Below are 18849 nucleotides of genomic sequence, written 5' to 3'. Positions count from 1 at the left end.
TACCTTGCTAGCACATGGTTGGATCCAATTTTCTCTTTACATTTAAATTTTTTATTTGATAAGATTAATTCAAATTAATTATCTGCTAATAATCTAAATGAATTAGATTCATTGGGCTCCAATTATTGGGTGTCCTAAGATTTTGGATCAAATGAATTAAGGGTTCAAGTCCTTAATTAATTTTCTTGATAGTTTTGATTGGACACCACTTGATTTGATCAAGTCGGTGTGTCCACCCATTAGAGGGTTGTGGATCCAGTATAGGGCATCCCATGGGTGCAAAGTGTGGTGTGTTTTTGTGGGTGTAAAGGTGCCAATTGTTGGTGCCTAATGAATTTCTAAAGGGAGTCAAATAACTAAAGGAATAAGGATTCCTAATGCAAGTAAGAGTTGTATTAAGTGGTTGTTTGGTTTTGAATGTTGGGTTTCAGGGAGCGTAATAGAAGATGGATTTCAAAATTTTCTTGAAATTCAAGTCTCTCAGAAACCAAAAAACCCTAAGACCCCTTAACCATAAAGTAAATAATAACTAATAGATATAAAACTCATACCTATTAAGTCGATGAAGAAAAGAAAGAAGCCGTAATTGATTCCACAAGACCCCAAGTGTGAGTCCTCCAACGTTGATCCACACAGAAAGTTGATCAAAGAATTACTCCGATAGAACTTGTTTATGAACTGCTTCACTAATTGAGCCTTTTAGCCAACCCCTGGACTAGACCCCTCTCAGATGAACCCTTAGCCTTTCTTCCTTACTCTCTCTACTCTCTAAATCACCTCCTACTCTCTTCCTAAGTCTTGTCTTAAAATCAGCAGACTTGTCTTAATAAAAGAACTTTGTCCTAACAAGATAAGGAAGAGAGAGGGATTGATTTTGTCTGAGAATTTTTTATGCCTTGGACTCTCAGAATGAGTCTTATTTATAGGAGCAGAAGGGGCACAGAAAAGGCTTAGATATGCCTCTTCACATGTTTTTAAATCAACATATCAAAAATTAAGATACTTATTTGAGGACTCTTAATTTTCAGATCGTTGATTCAGATTCTGCATGCGTCTGTCTGATTTGATAAGCATTCAATATCCCTTTTTAAATCAAAAAATTTTGATTTTTGACATGTAGAAAGCTCTTTGAATGAGGCTTCTGATGGCATAAGTTTTGAGACATGAATATATCCTAGTGAGAAGAAATCTTGGCATGAAGTCACGACTGTTCGCATCGCTTCATCCCATGCGTGCCAAAATTAAGGGGCATTTGATGCCCAATCTAGCCATGACAAACTTTAAATTTTGTGCCACTCAGATAGAGGGCTGAGAGGACTCCACATGGGCTTTGGTTTTAGATTAAAAAGATTTTTAAATCCTCTTCACCGATCAAAACAATACAAGGTTTTGTTTTGTGGCATCGTTCCAAGTTGTGGCATCCAAACAAAGTCTCCACATTAATTTAAAAATTAAATTCTGATCCTATTAGAACTCAAGGGATGTGGAAGGCTTCCTTATCCATCTGAAATTTATTAAAAAATAAGTGATTAATGTAGAAGGACTCTCGTCTCTTTTGCAGCTAAATATATTTGTCACACAAAATTGGCGCACCCCAGAGTCCAACTCCTTTTAGACTCTTTAATATGGGCGTGGATAAGGCTTGGGGATGCCCAAACTTGACTACCCCCTTAAGACTCGATTCAATCAGGTCCTACATAAATAGGTAAGCCCAATTAAACAAGGTTTAAGCCAAATCTAATTTGGCTAGGAGGAAGGGTTAGCCTATAAGTGCTTGTACTACAACAAAACAGGTTATTAGCGATGAAAACTTTTCATCGCTAATAATCGATTTTCATGCTAATATATATTAGGATAAAATTTTGATCACTAATAATTCATCACAAATAATCTCATGGTTGATAATATTTTATAATAAAAAAATATTTTTATCGTTAATAAATGATATTTGCGATAAATTTTTTTCATCGTTAAAAAAAATAAGATGAAAAAATTTAATCTAAAAAAAGTATTTGTGATGAAAAAACCATCGATGATAAATAAAAAATAAATAGCGATGAAAATTATTTTCATCACTATTAATTTAATAAAAAATAAATAAAATTAAATAATATTAGTGATAAAAATTTTATCAAATAAATAATTTTTGATAAAATTTACATCGCTAATAATTATTTATGATGAATAATTTTTATCATTATTAATTATATATTTATTATTAAATTAAATTATATTAGTAAAATATTTTTTACGATGAATATTTCATCAAAAATAATTTTGTCACTAATAATTTATCATATTTTTTTAAAAAAATTATGAATATATATTTTAAACTTATATGTATAATATTTTTTATAAATTAAAAAAATAAAAAAAAAATTTACATAATAAACTGATAAATAAATTTTATTATTTTATTATATTCAATTAAAATTATAAGATATTTGAAATAAAAAAAATAATCAATAAGCTGTCAAATATCAGCATCTGGAGAACGAGCTGGGAGGAGAGTGCTCGATGGAGCTCGGACCGACGATGGAGCTCGGATCAGCCTACTGCTGCCTCATCAGCTGTATTGTCTGCTCCATCTGTTCATCTGCCATCATCTGGATCTGAAGTGCTGATAATCATCGATGCATGCAGCCAACTCCTGAGCTCATTATCGATCCTCGACAGTCTACTTCGATCCTCGACAGCCTGCCTCTGCTCCTCTGTCAGTCGAGCCTGGCATGTAGAATGGATCTCAGCCCTAGATGATCGTGAGGATGAGGGAGCAGTGATCCAATGTCTAACCCCTAACATAACAGAGTCTCATACCGAGCACTCGATCACATATCTCATCATTGTGGGTGCGGTCGAGCCCTCAGGGTAGGCTGGGATCTCATATCGATCAGACGATCCTGAAAATAAAAATTAGAGTTATTTTAATTTTTAATAAAAATTAAATTATGAATGAAAAAATAATTAAAAAAATTACAAAGAGCTCCTGGCTCCCCGTCGTCCACTCTCCGACCGTCGCTGGTGGGTCCGCTGGTAGATATCGATCCTACCAGAAGCTCATCACTCTCAGTATCTCTCTTAATTTGAGAATTAATAAAAAAATTTAAATAATTAAGAAATATATTTAATTAGAAATTAAAAAAAATACCTACCATGTGCTCCATGTGGCGAGCAAAGATCTCGAACCCCCACAATGCGGCACGCTCTGTCTCACCAGTTTGCCGCATTCTGGGCATATCATCTTAGTAAAATTAGTAGTAAAATTAGTAGATAATAAATTTAATTTAAAATAAATGATTAAGTCTTAAAGTCTAAAAAAAAGTTTAGATGTGTAACCTGATATGCGGATCCTGTAATCGGCATATGGTAGTCCAATCATCGATGGTGATGCTGTCATAGGGCTGCAACCGCACTGCCTCCTGCCCATGAGCCTGCACCACCCGGTACCAATGCTGATGCATGTGATGCCGATAATCCCTGAAATGCAAGGATAGATGGGTGTCGACCGCTCGCCTCACATGATCATCTTCAAAATCGACGATGTCAAATACACCCTACGAATAATAAATATTAAAGAATACTATGTAAATTAAATATTCATAATATAATTTATTTTATCTATAAGTGGGTATAAAAATCTCTCTCTGAGCTGGGACAACGTGACCCAATCGAAGAGCGTTACGGGGGCATAGCTGCGGCATATGATGCCCAGCTGGTCTGTCCATGGCTCACACCATCCTCTAATGGGTTTGGTGTAGTCGTCGGTATCTCGATCTGGAGATGCTGTCCCAGGTGCTCGCATCTCCAATGCTTTAAAGTGAGGTTCTTCGATGGACCTCGCCTCGTCTAACCACGATGTAGACTGACCTGAAACAACAATAAATAAATCGTTAGTATGATCCAAACAAAAGAATCAAATTTTTTATATATAAAGTGTAATAATTAATACCACTGAACCAGCCTCACTGGGACCACCTCACTGGACCCACCTCACTCATACCCGACTCACTGGGACCTACCAGTGCAGGACCCTCTGACACTGGAGCTGGTGAGGCAATGGAGATCGATGAAGGTGCCTCAACCTTCGAGCTATCTATAGGTAACTATGAACGCGATCGTCGTCGTCTGTCTCCTGATGCCATATCTACAAAATTGAGATGTAAATAAATATAATGTTAAATAATAATAATAAAATTAAATAATATTTGAATGAATATAATTATATCACATACCATTATTTCAACACAAAATTAAATGAAGAATAAAGATCTACTCATCAATATTCGTATCTTCCTCGATGTGTAGATCTTTATCCGAATCATAGTAATCGATATATGTATCGTCTTCTATCTCATCGTCATTTATGAACTGATCGTCACCCTTTGACTCATCCAGATGAAATACAAAATCAGCTTCAACTTCATTAGATGGGAGATCAGCCCTATTTAAAGGTGCCATTACAAGTTCTTCATCAACCAAAAACTCGGCTAATATTTTTCTTCTTACTGAAAAGCTTCCTCTTCATATAAATCCAAAATTTCATTCATCTCTAATCGAGTTGGTATGTCATATACGTCTCTAGGTATTATTTTTTGTACGGCATGCTAATTATCTTGATACTTTAGATCCTTCAAATATATTACTTGTTTCGCTTGAGTTGCTAATATATACGGCTCATTTTGGTACCATGTTCGTGCAAGATTTATACTAATAAATTGTGAATCGATATGAATCTCGATCTTTTTATTACTATATCCACCATTCATACTGAAATAAAAATACAGAATTACTCGACCCATATTTAGTTTTATGATATCTATCAGTACACCATAATAATCAAACTCTTCTTCTCCTTCATTTCTGTTGTAGCAATTCTACTATTTGATCCATCATTGCATCTCAAGCTTCTTGCGTGAAATCTCATTTTCTAATGATACAAGATGTGTAGTGATTAATCCTTTGATTGGACCACATGCTAAATCGTACAACTCATCGGTTGCACCCGCTTCTTTATTAAAATACTTATATTTCATTGCATCACAAGATAAAAAATTATGTTGGTTAAAATAATAATATTTATAAGTAAATAAATAATGTATCACTAATGCAACTTACAAGATCACCAAACTATTTTGCAAATTTCCTCCTATGTCGATCATCGACATCCGTATTATTCTCTCTACATAGTATACTCTTGTGCTCACTACAAGAAGTTATAATTTTTAATTTTACACCGACATAAAATTTTTTTGATCATTAAACAGTATTGTAAGATGATACTTAATAAAATCTTCAATTTCTTCACAATTATTTAGAACATAAAAGTGTTCCTGGATAGCTCATTCACGTCCATAAATTCATATTTTCTTGCACCAATAGGTCAAACCATTTGTTTAAATATAGATAATGTCGGCTTGTTGTCACTCCATTCATGGTCTATATTATGATCTACACGATTGAATTTGTTTCATATCATTAAGATATATCGAGCAGAATATGAGACACGCGGTAGCTATATATGCTTCCACTATAGATCCTTCAGGCCTTGCTTTATTGTACACATATTTTTTAAGGTGCACAAGAATCTGCAAACAAAAATAAATTTAAATTTTAAAAATATATTTACATCTTATAATTGATATGAAAAATACGTATAACTTCTTTACCTTTCAATAGGATACATCATCAATAATGTACCGGTCTGGCCAAAAGAGCTTCTTTGGAAGATGGACAGCCAGATGCACCATAACATCAAAAAATGATGGTAAATTTTTTTTTAACTTATAAAGAATGAGTACGATATCCTTCTCTGATTTTTAAGTAAGTTAATCTTTAATTTTTGATAACATAGTTCTCGAAAGAATACTTCCAACTCAATCAATGCAGTTTGAACATCACCACCCAAATAGTCATGCATGACCATAGAAAGCAAATATTGCATCATCACATAGGAGTCATGATTTTTCATGCCAGAGATATTGCCGTTGTTTCCAACACACCGCGATACGTTTGAAGCATATGCATCAAAAAACTTTATAGTTTTAACCATCCATAGAATTCTTCTTTTCCTCTCCAAACAGTGAATAACATATGGGTGGCATAAAAATCTCTCACCTTGACGAACTAAATGCAACTCCGACTGAATTTCTATTTTCTGCAAATCAAGATGAGTTTTATACCATCTTTTATTTTTTTTGAAATATTCAATACAGTACCGATGATATTATCATAAATATTTTTTCAATGTGCATTACATCTAGATTAGGATGAAGCAGTAGTTGCTTTCAATACGGTAGTTTAAAAAAGATGCTTCACTTCGTCTAATTCAGCTCAACTTCTGTACACTTCTGCTTGCGAGTACCCGATATTTTTTTAAATCAGAGATTTTTAATGACTTCAAGTTGTTCTAAAATTTTTGCTCCACTTAACTCCTTGGGTGACGGACGTCGATCGGACTTACCATTAAAGAATTGGTTATAATGGGTCCTTTAAGAATGATTAGCAGGAAGAAACCGCCGATGACCCATGAAACATATTTTCCATCCGTGCTTTAAATGTAAGGAGGATGCATCCTTATTGCATATTGGACATGCCAGATACCTTTGGTGCTCCATCCAGATAAGTTTTCATATGCTAAAAAATTATTTATAGTCCATAAAATCAAAGCATGCAACTTAAAATTATTTCGACTCACAGAATCATATGTCTGTACCCATTTTCCATAACTCCTTAGATCATCAATTAAAGGTTGCAAATATATATCAATTTCATTACTTGGTGCTTTCGGACTCAGAATTAATAGTGACATAAAAATAAATGGTTCTTTCATACACTTTCAAGGTGACATATTATATACAACTAGCATCACAGGCCACATATTGTAAGAGGTACTCATATTGCCAAAGAGATTAAATCCATCTATCGCTAGACCAAGCCTGATATTGGGTGGGTCACTCGCAAAGTGCAGATACTTTGCATCGAAGTCTTTCCATACTAAAGAGTCGGTCGGATGGCTAAGTATGTTCTCCTCCAGAACCCTTTGCTTATAATGCCATCTTATTTCTTCAGCTATCTTTGTGGATATATACAACTTTGAAGTCTTGGAATCAATGAAAAGTATCTTAAAATCTTTTGAGGTATCTTCTTTCATTTCTATTATCGATTTTGTATCTAGGTTCACTGCAATTCGGATATTCAGTTGCTTGTTTGTTATTCTTATAAAATAATATGCAGTCATTTTTGCAGGCATGTATAGGAGTATAGCCAAGTCCTATTTTCTGTATGTATATTTTTGCTTCAGAATATAATTTTGACAGTCTCTCTGCATCGGACAGAGCTACTTTAATCAATGTTAAAATTTGATCAAATGACTTCTGACTCCATCGGTTCATGATTTTATATGAAGCAATTTTATCAAAAATTCTAACTTGAAAAATTTTATATAATTTGGATAAAGTGGCTCTCGTGCATCCCTTACAAGCTTTACAAACTGTTCAGAGATCCCTTCTACCTCAAACTAGATATTATGTTCATGATCAGAATTACTTTCAGATACAGCATTATTCATGCATACATTCGAACAAGCATCTTGATGTAAATCATCTAACAATTCTCCTATATCATTATGTTCGACAGGTCTATCAGCATTACTATCATCTTTAGTATCGTCATCGTCGCGCACTACCTCATTCGGATCACCCTCCCCATACCATGTCCAATAAGTATACTTCTTATCCATACTATATTGTAGTAAATGCTCCTCAACAAGTGTTATGTGATGATATACCATGTTGACACATCTCTTACATGGACACTTTATCCGACTAGCACTGTCAGCCTTATGCCATGCAAAGTCAATGAAATCTCAAACTCCTTTTCGATATTCCGGCAAAAAAATACCTCTAGCATTCATCCAACTTTTGTTGATATTCATCTAACAATAAACACAAAATCATTCACAACCAAAAAAAGTTTCATGATATTCAGGATCTCAATCTGAATTTTGGACTGAATCGCATTCTGAATTTCAGCCAAAATCTCAACCTAGATCCAGATCCAGATCACTTCATACAAAATAACACATATTAAAAAAGGCATGCAGACTGAACATTAACACAGAAAATATGTCTCCCTATCCCTTTATGAAGTAAAAATATATGATCCTATCTTTTTCAAATCATTATTAACAGATGTGGCCCTATCTCTTTCAGAAAAATAATAATCTCATTATTGTTATTAGTAAATTTTTATCTCATTTTTGTAAAAATTTTGACAGCATCTCTCCATGGTTCTCCAAGTATATGATGTGGATATGGTGCCCACGCACCCTATCCACCATATACCCAGAGAACAATGGACAGATAACTACTGAATACCACATAATGAAATGAAATATCAACTATTAACAATAATAATATTATTACTTTTCTAAAAAGTCCGAATATGGGACATCCAAGTTTCGATCTCGATGAAGATCGAAACTTGAATGGGAATCTACAGCTCAATGTAATTTAAGTACCATCTTTGAACGTGCATTCGAAGATGAATTTCTAATTTATCAAAAAAATAACTTCATATTGAAATTTTTTGATCAAAAAATTTAATAGAGTTTTCTCTGAAATAAAAATATTTTTTTATTTATAATTTCAGCAGTATACAAAACAGTACATGAAATAATTTAATTGTAACAAATAACAGCAATGTGCATTGTGTTAGTGAAAAAATAATTAGTCAAATAATTAACTAACTTCAATAGTAACACTAAAAAATAATATGCAATAATTATAATAATTTCAGCAACATATTTCATCCGCATGAAGACCTGACCTGACCCGCCCCATCCCAACCCCACTTGCCTTAGCCCAGCCCAGCACGGATCGAACCAGACCGACCCGACCCAACACGACCTGCCCCGACTCCACCCGACCCACCCTAGCCCGACCGGACCCGTCCCAACCTGCCCCATCCCGACCCAAATCGAAACCGACCCGGCTCGAACCCTACCATCCCCTACCCATCCTATCCCGGCCCGACCTACCCCAGCCTGACCGCTCCCGACCCGGCTCCACCCGACTAGTGTGGGAAAATTCAGTGCAGGGGTAAAATGGTAATTTTATAACATTTTCAAAATTACTATTTTACAGTGAAAATTATTAATTAATCTAATTAATTAATAAAAATTTATCCTAAACTAGGATCTAAATATGATATAAAGCATGCATGCATTTAAATTTGAAATTTGAATTTGAACAGTAAACACTTTATTGTAATGTGTTCAGAACACAATACCTTTGTGTGGGTAGTAGATCGCCGTAATCTGATCACCGTCGGAAGAGTCTGATCATCATGATGTAGCCACACAGTGTGTCTGGTCTCTGTGGATCATCCACACGAAGCTCCCGGTCTGATCGACTCTTCACGAGTGCTAGCTCGTTGTAAAGCCCTTTCAATGATCGATGCTGATCGAACTCCTTCGATCGATGTCTGCCGATTCTTTGGATGCTTTGGATTGTCAGCAAACATGCTTGAGAGGATGTTGAAGATCTTTGTGAAATTTGGTGGGCTCACGACACTCGTAGATCACCTTCTCACTTCCCAAACTCCAGGCTGAAACTCTGAAGAACTCACTAAAACCCTGCGCACACTTTTTCTTTCTTTTCTTTCTTTTTCTCTCGAAAGGATATAGACCTTCACCTTGTACACAAGGATTCCTCACGCCCAGATTTTCTCTCCAAAATTTTTCTTGCACATGTCCCACTCTTCTCCTCCTTTTAAAACAACAACCAAGGTCTTATCCACGTGAGAGGATAAAGATGAGTAATTGCACATTTGAATTCAAATCAAATTTTGAATTCAAATGGAAACTAACTTATCCCTATCCACTAAGGGCGTGAGAAAAGGATGGCATGGCTTAATTTGTGCGTGAGTGATTTCATGAGAAACATTTTCTCGTGTAATAAATAGGATGCTAAAAGAGGATAAGGTCAAGGCGCTAAGATTGGTTGCTCATTCAAATTCAAACTTTGTTTTGAATTTGAATGGCCAACCAATCATCCTTATCCACTCATTTGGCACATTAAAGTAGGGTGTGAGGAGGGCTTTTCATGAGGAAAAATTCATGAGAACTTCCATCTCGTGAATTCAAATGGGCGTAGTGGAAGTGAGGTGGCGCAGGAAGAATGGGTCAAGGTGGTTTCATTATTTAAACCAACCTAATTGAACCAAATAAGTTAGGCCCAATTAGACTAATTTAAATCCAACTAAATTAGGCTTAATTAGGCTCAATAAAATTCTAATCAAATCAGGAATTGATTAAGCCCAACCCCTGATCAAATCAGAGACCAAACCATCTCGACGATTAGGTCAACTCTTAACCTAATCGGGTCAAACCCAACTGAATCCAATTCAATTGGACTTGATCCAAAAATAATTACTCAATCAAATTGAGTTAATTAGTGATCAAATTACTAATTAAATCTCTCATAAATATTGAGTCCAAATCCGATGGGTAATCGGGCATTAGAATTCATCGATATGTAACCCTGATCGAAGAGTCCCAAACTAGTGGGACTCTTGACCCTGGTACCCAAAATATGTGGGACTCATGATTAGAGAATCTTGATTCTCGATCATAGAGTTCCATACACATAGGACTCATAGTCCACAAGCATTAGGACTCTTCATCAGCTATCAGATCAGATAGGAACCTCTAATGTGTGTGACCCCGCAGGTTCGAACCTAAGCCGGTAGCACAGGAACCAATTTCTGTACTAATCGAAGTAATCATTTAGCAATGGTATCCGATGATCGGATAGGTCGAATAGTCACAATCGCAATACTCAGAACCTACGTAAATATGGTTACTGTATAATTCATCCTTTTGACCTCTGTGTTTAGGACGACTCAGGGTTAAACTGTCAACTCTGATTAGATCATCCGAATCGTGCTCAACTCAAACAGTCTTGTGACTCCTCACAAAGACTACCCTGGCCAAGGTTTTACTAAATTGAAATATGATTGTACACAGCTCCTAAACTAGAGTGGTCAATCCCATCTTGACACACGCATCGACAAGTCAAGTACTTAACTATACCCAGCAGCCTTCCGTCACTGAATTAGAAATTCAGGTAGTCTAGTGTCTAAGTGCAGTGAGTTGCTTGCAAGTCATTGTGGCAGTCTCAAGTCGGAAAGATATTTATACCCATATTCCATCGGAGCAAATCTTGACAGTAGAAATAGCTTCGGAGTCGGTCACGTTCGATGCAGATGTACCCTTACATCTCACCTGTATGCCATACCAGTGTCTCCACACTCATTGATTAAGAGGATAACCAACCTATATGGCACACAACGACCTATGCTTGATAAACGTTGTCATCCTTAGTAACAACGTATCATTTGGTCGCAAACAGATTTAAGGACTAAATGACAAATCCTCCTTTGTCGAGTCTAAATAGTCCTAAGGACTTCACCACAACATAGGAGTTCATTAGAAGATGAAACATTTCATCATGAAAAATATTAAAATAATTTTTATTAATTCATAATTCATGTACATATACAAAAATGAGTACAACCGTCAATAGACTGACGATTGGCTTAGGGATACTATTCCCAACAATCTCCCACTTGGCCTAAAGCCAATCGGTGCAGTATCTAATACCCATCTTCGACTTGTAGTCGTCGAACTCCTTCACCGTAATGGCTTCAGTGAATGGGTCGGCCAGGTTCTCCTTCCCGTCGATCTTTTAAAGGTTGACATCACCTCGATCTATAATTTTTTGAATGAGATGGTAGCAGCATAGAATATGCTTCGTTCGTTGGTGTGCCTTCGGTTCCTTCGCCTGAGCAATGGCTCCAGAGCTGTCATAGTAGAGCAGAACTGGACCAACAAGGGAGGGTGCTACTCTGAGCTCGGTGATGAACTTCCTCAGCCACACCACTTCTTTGGCAGCATCTGATGCAGCAACATACTCCGCCTCACAAACTGAATCAGCCATAGTGTGTTGCTTGGAACTCTTCCAGCAGATAGCCCCACCATAAAGGGTAAAAATAAATCCTGACACACTTTTGCTATCATCGTGATCAGATTGGAAACTAGAGTCTGTAAACCCTATAAGTCTCAAGTCCAATGCACCATAAACAAGCCACTGGTCCTTAGTATTTCTTAAATACTTCAGGATGGTTTTAACAACCTTCCAGTGATTCTCCCCTGGATCAAATTGGTATCTACTCACTACCCCTAGTGAGTATGCCACATCTGGTCGTGTACATGTCATGGCGTATATGATAGATCCTACTGTCGAAGTATATGAAATCCTACCCATACGCTCTCTCTCTTGAGGTGTTGTCGGACAATTCCTCTTCGAGAGAGAAATTCCATGGCCTATCGGTAGATAGCCTTTCTTGAAATTCTCCATGCTGAATTTCTTCAGCATAGTATCTATGTACATAGACTGGGATAAACCATGCAACCTTTTAGATCTATCCCTATAGATCCTCATCCCTAGGATGTAGGAAGCTTCTCCCAAATCTTTCATGGAGAACTGTGACGATAGCTAAATCTTTATCCTCTGTAATGCAGGGACATCATTCTCAATTAAAAAAATATCATCCACATACAATATAAGAAATACTACTACGGGACTATTAGCCCACTTATAAATGCAGGGCTCTTCTCCATTCTTAACGAAGCCATACGTCTTGATCGTCCTATCAAAATGTATGTTCCAACTCTGGGATGCCTGCTTAAGTCCATAAATGGACTTCTGTAGTTTGCACACCTTAGACTCATCAGTGGATGTGAATCCATCGGGTTGTATCATATACATTTCTTCATCCAGCTCTCTGTTTAGGAAAGCTGTCTTCACATCCATCTGTCAGATTTCATAGTCCAGATGGGCAGCTATCGCAAGCATAATCTGAATGCATTTGAGCATTGCCACAGGAGAAAATATCTCGTCATAGTCTATACCATAACGTTGACGATATCCCGTGGCAACCAGACGGGCTTTATAGGTTTCCACCTTTCCATCTGCGCCCCTCTTCCTCTTGAAGACCCACTTATACCCTATAGGTTTTACTCCTTCGAGTAGGTCAACCAATGTCCACACATCGTTGACCTTCATGGACTCCATTTCGTATTTCATGGCCTCTAGCCATTTCTCAGAGTCAGGTCTCTGCATTGCATCCATGTAGGTGATCGGATCCTCATTATTTTCATCAAGTTCAATAGGATCGTTATCCCGGACCAAGAAACCATAGTATCTGTCCGGTTGATGTGGTACTCTACCAGATCACCATAAGGGTGCTTGAACAATGGGCTCCAAATCTGATCTAATCAAATCCGATTCAGGTTCAATAACGTGCGTCGGATTTTTCACTTATCGAATTTCATCAAGTTCGACTTTAAAGGCAACAGTCCCTTCACCAAAGAACTTTCTTTCCAAAAAGATTGCCTTAAGGCTGACAAATACTTTTTACTCATCAGCTAGGTAGAAGTAATATCCTTTGATCTCTTTTGGGTACCCTATAAAATTACACTTGTCAGACCTAGGTCCAAGCTTATCGGTAATTAAATGTTTAACATAAGCCGGACACCCCCAAACCCTAAGGTGCGAGAGTACTGGCTTACATCCTATCCATATCTCATATGGTGTTTTGGTTACAGACTTACTCGGAACCCTATTTAGAAGGTAACAAGTTGATTCGAGCGCATATCCCCAAAGAGAGATCGACAGACCAGTAAATCCCATCATGGATCGAATCATGTCCAACAAAGTCCGATTCCTCCTTTCAGACACACCATTATGCTGTGGTATTTCAGGAGGTGTCCACTGAGAGAGAATCTCATTCTCCCCAAGATATGTCAGAAAATTATTGGAAAGGTATTCACCTCTTCGATCAGATCGAAGAGTTTTAATACACTTTTCAATTTATTTTTCTACCTCATTTCGGAATAGTTTGAACATTTCAAACAACTCTGACTTATGCTTCATTAAATAAACATACCCATACCTCGATAGGTCGTCTGTGAAGGTTATGAAGTAGAAATATCCACCTCTTGCATTTGAGCTCATGGGTCCACATACATCAGAATGTACCAGAGCCAAGAGTTCACTGGCTTGCTCACCTTTTTCAGTAAAAGGTGACTTGGTCATTTTACCAAGAAAATAGGACTCACAGGTTGGAAGTGATTCATAATCACCTACTTCAAGAATTTCTTCTTGAGCCAACCTGTTTATCCTGTTCTTATTGATATGACCTAGCCTACAGTGCCAAAAGTAGACATCTGACACATTATCTATTCTAGGGCATTTATCGAAAGTTTGAACCACATTAACAGGTTGTGATAGAAAGTAAATTCTATTATTAAGTTATCCAACAAATATTGTAACACCATTCAAAATGATATTGCAAATATTTTCTTTTATTAAAAATTGATAACTGTTCATGGCCAAAAGGCCTACAGAAATAATATTTAATAAAAAGCTTGGACAATAGTGATATTCACTCAGAATTATTTTTCGAGAATTGATTACAAGGTTCATGATTCCTAATGTTAGAATTGGAACTTTGCTTCCATCTCCAACATTCAGAAATCTCTCACATTCATCAAATCTTCTACTGACCTGCAGACCCTGCATCGAATTGCAAATATGATAAGGGCTTCCGGTATCCAATACCCAGGCAGTAGTATCACAAATAGAAAAGTTGCAAGGTATTATCATATAAGTACCTTGCTTCTTCTTCGACCTGTTCGGATCCAGTGAGGCAATGTATAGAGGACAGTTCCTCTTCCAGTGCCCCTGCTTCTTGCAAAAGAAGCACTCCGCCTGGCTCTGGTCGGGCTTGCGCTTCTTGGTCTGTGTTGGGAAATATGTTCCAAAAGCCAATCGTCAAGCTGTTGACGGTTGAGCAATCAAGTATTGTAATTGATTTGTTAATAAATAAAATATATTTGGCATTTTCATCATAAGCTTTCATCTTCTAATGAACTCCGTTGTTATGATGAAGTCTTTAGGACTATTTAGATTCGATAAAGAGAGGATTTATCGATTAGTCCTTAAAACAGTTCAGGACCAAATGATAGGCTGTTAATAAGGATGACAGCTTCTATCGAGCATAGGTCGCTGTAGGCCATATGGGTTGGTTGTCCTCTTAACCAAGGAGTGTAGAGACACTGGTATGGCATACAGGTGAGATGTAAGGGTACATCATCATTGAACGTGACCAACTCCAGAGCATTCTGCTGTCGAGAATATCTTTGATGAGATATAGGTATAAGTGTCTCTTAGACCTGAGATCGCCTCAGTGACTTGCAAGCAACTCACTATGCTTTGGTACTGGACTAACTGAATTTCTAATTTAGGGATGGAAGGCTTCTGGACACAGTCAAGTACTTGCGAAGTCAGAGTGTGATCGAGATGGGATTGACCACTCCAAGAGTTGGAGAAGAATGAGTCGCTGTATTTCAATTTAGCAAAACCTTGGCCAGGGTAATCCATCAGATGGATTTGATATTTTGAAATACAATGTGGACAACCTGATCAGAGTTGACAGTTGAACTTTGGGGTGTCCTATGATCATTTTGGTCAAGGGGATGAATTATATGAAAACTATATCTGCATGGGTTCTAAGGATGTTGTTCTACACATTCGACCTATCCGATCGTCGGGTACCATTGCTAGATGGTTACTTCGATTGGTACAAGAATTAATTTCTATGCTACCGGCTTAGGTTCGGACCTATGAGGTCACACACATTAGAGTTCATGATCCGATCGGATGGTTGATCAACGATTAAGAATCATTCTAGGGTTAAATGATCAATACGATTGACATTTAACCCAGTGCAAGTGTTGCAGGAGGATCGATTAGCAATTCGATTGCTAATTGACTAAATTTGATTAAGCCAATGGGCTGAGATTAATTTTAATTAAATATGATTTAATTAGATTTAGTTTGGGCTTGATTGGATCAAGTCCAATTGGTTTATTGGATAAGCCAAGTGCAAGGAAAAACTAGTCCTAGTTCAACTAGGACTTGGGTCAATCTAATTTTTAATTTGATTAGAAAATTAAATCAGATTTAAATATAATTTAATATGATTAAATTATATTTTTAATTGGATTAAGATCTATTTTAATTGGGTTGATCTAATTTTGGTTTGATTTGGTTTGAGAAACCAAATTAAAACAAGTCATAAGATAGAATCCTAGTAAGACTAGGATTCCACCTTGCACCACATAAGCCTTCCCCACACCCTCTCTCTCATTCAATGCCAATATCCTCTTATTTTGTGCAACAAAAGCCCTCTCCCTGGTCTCTCCCACGTTCATAAAAGGTCTCCTCTCTTCTTTTTTACATGGAAGGTGGTTTGGATCAAATCAAAAAGGAATAAGTTTGGATTTCGAATTCTATGAGATAGAGTTTTAGAAATTCAAAACTCTTTCAATTTCGCATCAAATTTATTCAAATTTTTTTTGAAATTTTTATGGCTTTTAGGGTACACATTGTATACCTTTTTTTGATAATCCATACATGAAAATAAGGAGGAGGTGCTCAAGAGTTGGGTGCCCCTTAACTTGCCATGTTTGGATAAGCCTTGACTAGGTATTTGACCTAGATAAGGACTCTATCATATCTCTCTGTATAAAATGAGTTTCTTCATAAAATTTTTGAAGAAGATAGATATTTGAGAGACCTTTGATCTATCTAAAAATTAAAGAGAAAGACCTTTGGGTCGTGGAGATATAAAAGACACAAGTTAGGGTGTCTAGAGAGAGAAACGAGAAGAAGAAGAGGGTCTTCTTCTAGGGTTATTTGTTTTCATATCTTTTCTCCCTCCATCTTGAGTTTCCTGAGAGCATCTCAGATTTGAAACTCCTCCTTCTACTTTCTATCTTTGGAATAGTTTAAATCAAGAAGAAGGAGGCACCTGATCAACCATCAAAGAAGGATCAGCGCAGTACTAGCATACTGTGCTGATTTCCTGAAGCAGGACTTCTGATCGAGATTCATGGGCTCGTGTGGATGACTCCTAGAGGCCGGACGTGGGTGCGGCTTGCAACATCATCCTCAAGCCTGGATCAGCGAGGTTAGAACGTCTAACTTGCAAGGTAATAGATCTGATCTATTGTTTAATACATACATTAGATGTAGTATAGAAACATGTTGATATGATCAACATGTAGTTCATGCTATATTTATATATTTTAATTTTTGATTTAATACTATGTAATAATCATATAATAAGATCTTAGATCTAGAGATTCTCTAGTTTTATAAAATAAATTTTGATTTATTTAAGTCTTCCGCTGTATGATCTTGAAAAAGTTTCAAGATCTAACTCTGAAACCCTAGATCTGGTTCCTACAATTGGTATCAGAGCCTAGGTTCTTTATTACATGATTATTTATATATGCTTAGATTATTTCTTAGATTAAATCTAATTTATAATCTAATTATTAAATCTAAAATTAAAATTTTAGATCAATCACGAACTGCAAGATTGTCCTGCTGTAAGGTTTACCCCTTACAGTGCAAAGGTTGTCCTAGTTTGTGTAGATCTATCTTTAATCATAAATTTGTTAGATATGATCTAGATTAAAGTTATGATTTATTAGATTTAAAAGATATTTAAATCTGAAATAAAATCTCTTTGTTAATAATTTTTGTGCAAAGAAATTGTTTAAAGTTGAAATTATTTCAATAACATGAACCTGTTTAGATTAGATCTAAAGTAGTTTCATGTTTATTTCACTTGTATCTTGATTATGAATCAAACATGCAATATGGTTGGTAGAATCATATTGTAAAATTATTTTACAAATATGAAATTATTTTTTGAAAAGCCGAACCCAACCCTCAGCCCAAAACTTAATTAAGAATTAAGAAGTTGTTTGATTAGGTTCTAGGATTGTGAATTGAAGAACCTAAGACACAAACCATAACACATTGGGTTAATGGGTTAGTGAGAATTAGGTCCATTAATTGGGTTAGACCTATGGATAGATTGAAGATGGACTTAATTAGAGAATTGACTAAATCTAATCAATTGTTGTCTTAGATTAGGTCAAGGATTCTCTAGATCAATTACAATAGTTGTAGTTGGTCAAGTCCATATCTTTAACGAAAACCAAATGGACTTGATTCTTGGCTAAGCGGTCTAGCACGAACTGTTAGGTTGATCTAATCGAAACTAATTAAACCAGTTGGTGTCTAAGGTAACCAGACCGGTGGTTTTTAATTGGGAGCCCACTTACCTGGCCATTTCTGATAGTGTCTAAGGCAAGCTTTGGCAGACCCTCCCACTGATCGAACTTACCTGGCCTCTTGGTGAAATTATGTTTTGATCGGATCACTTGACTATTCGAGCTGACCCATGTCAACTAGGTAAATCAGTGTGACTGATTTAGGTGCTCCTAGACTAGCCCTTTTAATGGTCTCCCTTAAGCTGACTTGGTGAAGCCAGTGGAAGGATCATGATAAGCTGGTTCATCTGATCTCATCCTCTAAATTATTTAAATCCTCTAAAATTATTAGGTCCTTAAAATGATAAAGTTATAGAGATAACTGAGTCATAGCCTCCCATTAAGGTGTTTGATAATGAGTCCATTAACTCAATAATCATTGCAGACCCAAAGGCCTAGTGCTTGTTGACTAATAGAATTATCACTCATCATATGATGACTTGGAAGTGTCTCTCTAATGGTGGTTAGGTGAGCCAACCAAAGTTGGGCTTAATCATTCGTTGGTTAGATACACCAAGTATGATCATGTTAATAGTTGGACCTAACCGGATCCTTACAGTGGAGGCCAAAGCCTACTGATTAGGTTTCTGGGGCAA

Source organism: Elaeis guineensis, chromosome 2 (assembly GCF_000442705.2).
Source record: "Elaeis guineensis isolate ETL-2024a chromosome 2, EG11, whole genome shotgun sequence".
Classification (NCBI taxonomy): Eukaryota; Viridiplantae; Streptophyta; class Magnoliopsida; order Arecales; family Arecaceae; genus Elaeis; species Elaeis guineensis.
The sequence above is the reverse complement of the archived record's forward strand: the minus strand, read 5'-3'. Positions refer to the sequence as shown.